The sequence below is a fragment of the Portunus trituberculatus genome, chromosome 50, assembly GCF_017591435.1.
Source record: "Portunus trituberculatus isolate SZX2019 chromosome 50, ASM1759143v1, whole genome shotgun sequence".
NCBI lineage: Eukaryota > Metazoa > Arthropoda > Malacostraca > Decapoda > Portunidae > Portunus > Portunus trituberculatus.
This window is the reverse complement of record NC_059304.1, coordinates 15,918,893-15,923,892: the sequence shown is the minus strand read 5'-3', so window position 1 is coordinate 15,923,892 and position 5,000 is coordinate 15,918,893. Positions and strand designations below refer to the sequence as shown.

The window sequence follows — 5,000 nt, the reverse complement described above, 5'->3', positions numbered from 1 at the left end:
CGATACATCTCGTTCATAGTCTCCATAACTGAGATTGAAAGCGTCGATAATGTGAACAGAGTACAGTCTTAATTCAATCTCGCAGTGCCCTGCCTTCCTTCCCCTCACTGTTAATCCAATTGCTACTACAACGCCGCAGGCACGAAGGAAGGTAGAAAGGAGTACATTTTTTTTTCTTAGCTACAAACCGCAAGAGATGGCAGGGAGAGCGAGGGTGTTCGTTAAATAGAGTTTCTTGATGTACTAACAGAAGGTGCTGACCACATTCAAGCCAATATCTTCACCACTAAACTGTAACTTATGAAGGACAAATGTTGAAGATGGAGGTGAAGGCAGCGGCGAGTTATAACGACAAATGGATTGATGGTCGTGGTGGAGGAGGAGCAGTGAGGTAGTGAAGTGGTAATATTTCGTGTTCTAGTATAATGGAAAGAATTGGCTGCCATAAATAAGATACTTAGTCATGCTTCAACCCTCTCATTGCGTCCAGGATATGTGGTGCCGGTACTGCCACCACTACCATTACACGTACTGTACTCGTACCTCACTAACTGTGTGTGTGTGTGTGTGTGTGTGTGTGTGTGTGTGTGTGTGTGTGTGTGTGTGTGTGTGTGTGTGTGTGTGTGTGTGTGTGCGCGCGCGCGTGTGCGTTGCAGCTCTCTCCGCCTTGGGTCACGGAGGAACATGACTGAGTCTTTCCAGGTGAAGAAAAGATGATACGTAAAATAATTTAAGAAAAAAAAAAGGGATTTTCTCGTGTGTGTGTGTGTGTGTGTGTGTGTGTGTGTGTGTGTGTGTGTGTGTGTGTGTGTGTGTGTGTGTGTGTGTGTGTGTGTGTGTGCGCGCGCGTTTCAAGTTTTATTCTGTTTTAAGCCATTTACAAGTTCTTATAGAAAGCATTTTGATGGACCAGGTCTTTCAAGTCCTCTTGTAACTGTAATATTTGGTTGTGGTCAACATTCTCTCTGTCTCTGTCTCTGTCTCTGTCTCTCGTGTGTGTGTGTGTGTGTGTGTGTGTGTGTGTGTGTGTGTGTGTGTGTGTGTGTGTGTGTGTGTGTGATTGTCGTATTTATGCTTGCTCTTTCATTTATAATTTTCATGTGGATCATTAATGGCGTTTTTTCCCCTTATAATGCAAATATTCAGTGCCGTCTTGGTTGTTCAGTTTTTATAAGTAGCAAGTTGAACGCATTTTCTTTGTAAGACTTGTTGACATCAGAAAAATAAGTCAAAATAGCAACAGCAGAAACAGTAGTGGTGGTGGTGGTGGTGGTAGTAGTAGTAGTAGTAGTAGTAGTAGTAGTAGTAGTAGTAGTAGTAGTAGTAGTAGTAGTAGTAGTAGTAGTAGTAGTAGTAGTACTGTAGTAGTGAGTGAGTGAGAGAGAGAGAGAGAGAGAGAGAGAGAGAGAGAGAGAGAGAGAGAGAGAGAGAGAGAGAGAGAGAGAGAGAGAGAGAGAGAGAATGCTGAGTTTCCTGGAATTTCAACCTAAGCGGGTATCACCAAGCGTCACGTTTTTGAGAAGTACGTCTTGCTGTTGAAGGTTTCCCATTATCCATTACAAGTGTGTTATTGGACTGAGGACTCAGTGGGCACCGCAGTGTTTGGACTGCTGGGTTTGGGAGGAATTACAAACACGTGAAAGAAAGGACTGTGCACAAGGGCGAGATACATCTGCATTATTTATCCTGCGTGATGTCGCACGCGCTGTGACTTACAGCGAATGTTTATGGCTCATTTCGGTCAATACATAGAAGTCCTAGAAATCAAAAGGAAACTAAGGCCATACAGTATGTGGCAGAGTGCTACAGGTTTGCTTGAATGTTGTTCTTGGAAATAAATCAAATACTTCCAACACCTTTTAACCTAATGAAACATATCAAATAGAAAATAAGAAACTAAACGGTAAAATACATTAATTGGATTTATGAGATTTTTACACGGCCGCGACTTATTTAAGGAGTCAGAAGCGCAGTAACACGAGACTGTTGAGTATTCAGATCACGTTTGGTGTTCACCGCAGCTGTTACAGGCAGTTTACAGATTCATTCATTAAGTCGATAGACAACACTAAAACCGAACTGTTAGCAGTACGCTCGAGAAAGATGATGGGTCAAACAGTTTAACTGCTGATCGGATTGTGAATATAAAGTGAGAGTAGACAAGGAAAAAAAGTCGTCGCGTAAAAAACGTCCATTATATATGAATAAATGTATTACATGTTTATAAATGATAGAGAAAGAGTCTAGAAACGAAAATTGAATATAAGTATTATAAGAACATTTCGCCAAAGTATTATGCGCGAATATTTTTAATGAAGTTTTGAAATTCCTCACGTTTCATGGAAGAAAGAGACTTTAAAAAAGAAGACAAAGAAAAGAAACCAACTTATCGGAGAGGCTTGTCAGGCAGTGAGGCAACACGACACCTCGTATCCAGCAGTGACGTGCATCAGGATGAAGTGCATCGCCAGGTGTGTCTTGTAAAGGTCGCTGCAGACTCTGCCAACATCTGAAATAAATATGAACGAAGGCGAAGTAACAAAAAATATTTCCATCGCTAAAGTCTCAGACTTGATAAAACAGAGACTTCTGGTTAAAGAGATATTACAAACAAGAGATGTTCTACTTCAAATACATGCAAATTCTAATAAGTGATTTTTCTATCAACAAATATCAAGAGTTTGCCACTCATCACATGTCGCTATAGTTATTACAGTCACTAGGAAGAACCTCCTCCACTGACATCCAAGCATTAGAAAAACAGACATCCAAGCATTAGAAAACAAACACACTTCTCGGATTCATGAATTGTATATTTGCCTTCAACAATTGATAACTTAATCATACAGAAGTCGTCAGACTACTTCCACAATATACAATGTATCTCAGATCTCCTCCATCTTGGTACGACTAATCTTAACTAGGAGTCGTGCACGACTGAACAATAAAGTGGAAACCTTCCATTGAGAATAACTCACAAAGGTATCAGGCAGCTCTGGAATCTCATATTAAAAAAAAGTCTGAACGATAACGCGATGCTCGAAGCCAATTTACCGAACATTACAAAATTTGCTAATGTAGAGAGAAAAAAAATTGATAATCGATATTAAGTCACGGACGCAAAGTAATTAAGTGAAGCTCAAATGTAGTGATATCTCTCTCTCTCTCTCTCTCTCTCTCTCTCTCTCTCTCTCTCTCTCTCTCTCTCTCTCTCTCTCTCTCTCTCTCTCTCTCTCTCTCTCTCTCTCTCTCTCTCTCTATATATATATATATATATATATATATATATATATATACAGTCATTTCATAAGTAAACCTTCGCAAATTTAGCATGCAGCTAAAGCTACAAAAAACACGCTACTTTACTGACAATACTGCTACTGCCATTGTTATTGCTGCTACTGCTGCTACTGCTACTGCTGCTGCTACTACTACTACTACTACTACTACTACTACTACTACTTTAACTATAACCATCGTCACCATTACAAGTATTTCACATTCGAGACACAGCTGTAGTTAGTTAGCACTGATGGTTCCTGATGATGAATGGCAAACACATACAGCATTTACAAAACAGGAAGTAGAGTACACACACACACACACACACACACACACACACACACACACACACACACACACACACACACACACACACACACACACACACACACATACCTTCGAGACCTTATAGTAAAGGCACAACATCCGGGAGAAGCTTAAGGTGGATCAAGGTTACATCAACAAACATTTAAGAAAAGGACTTAGGTATGCATCGCCCGAGACTGTCCCCGAGGCAGGAGACACCCGCACGCCCCTCTCCCCCCCTCCTAACCCGCCCACTCCGCCCGCCCGCCCGCCCGCCAACCCGCCTGTGCTGTTCGTGGAGGATAGGACAGGAGGACTAAGCTGAGGAAAAGGACGGTGAGTGGACAAAGTAGTGACATTAACTCCATCTGTACTAACTCCTTCAGTATTGAGACGCATTTTTATCATTTTTATCTTGAGTTTTGGGTGTGATTAGACGATTTGCATTGTTGGAAAGGTCTATGGAAGGCAAAAGATTAATGGCCACAGTCTTTACTATTCTAATCCCCACATAAGTTTCTGAAGTCGTACAAAATTGCCAAATAGTAATCAGAATGTAGATGAAAAAACGCGACACGGTACTGAAGGGGTTAACAAGGAAAGCAAAAATAATAATGAAATGCGGTGGAAAGGCGAACGGGGAGGAGGGAAAAAAAAATAATCCTGGAAACATGAACAAAATTTGAGTGTAAAAGAGATGGAAAGAGAGAGAGAGAGAAAAAAAAAAGGGTATGAGATGTGCGTATGTGTTTATATTTCAGTGTGTGTCAAAACAGCAACAACAACAACAACAATAACAATAACATCAAAAAAAGAAAAACACACATACAAAAAAATAACAATAGCAATAAAACCAACTTTCCATTGTAGGTAGCAATAAAGACATCAGAGGTGCGCCCGCCTCTCCAGAGAAAAAAATTACCAGCGTGCGCGATGGGAGGTTAATTAGGCCCCTTACCTGTTTTGGCGGTGTGTGCACAGGTAAAAAAATATATACACCCTCATTCTTTCACCTTTTGTGTGTTAAAGACGAGGCTCTCTGACCTGTGTAATCACCAGGCTCGTTGTGGAGGGGGGGGAAGAAGGAGGAGGAGGAGGAGGAGGAGAAAGGGAATGAGGTGGTGGTAAGACGAAATGAGTCAACCAAGAGAGAGAGAGAGAGAGAGAGAGAGAGAGAGAGAGAGAGAGAGAGAGAGAGAGAGAGAGAGAGAGAGAGAGAGAGAGAGAGAGAGAGAGAGAGAGAGAGCAACAAGAAAAAGTAGGAACAGTTGAAAGCCAGCCAGTCAGTCTTGCCTGCGACCTACACTTGTTACCTGGAATGACCTGGCTGGCTGGACGGGGCAGATTACAGGTAAGGGAGAGGCGAGAGGGCGGGGAAAGTTGTGAGTGAGGGCGGGGCGAGAATAGGTCAG

At 41.8% G+C, this 5,000-nt stretch overlaps 1 long non-coding RNA gene across 1 annotated transcript in view; it reads right to left on the bottom strand.

Moving 5' to 3' along the window:
• Window positions 1-1,390: 1,390 nt before the first annotated feature.
• Window positions 1,391-5,000, bottom strand: part of LOC123500028 — a 76,702-nt gene continuing 73,092 nt past the window's right edge. Inside the window, exon 3 of the long non-coding RNA XR_006673153.1 lies at window positions 1,391-2,509. This is a non-coding gene — a long non-coding RNA (uncharacterized LOC123500028). The remainder of the gene's footprint in view (window positions 2,510-5,000) is intronic.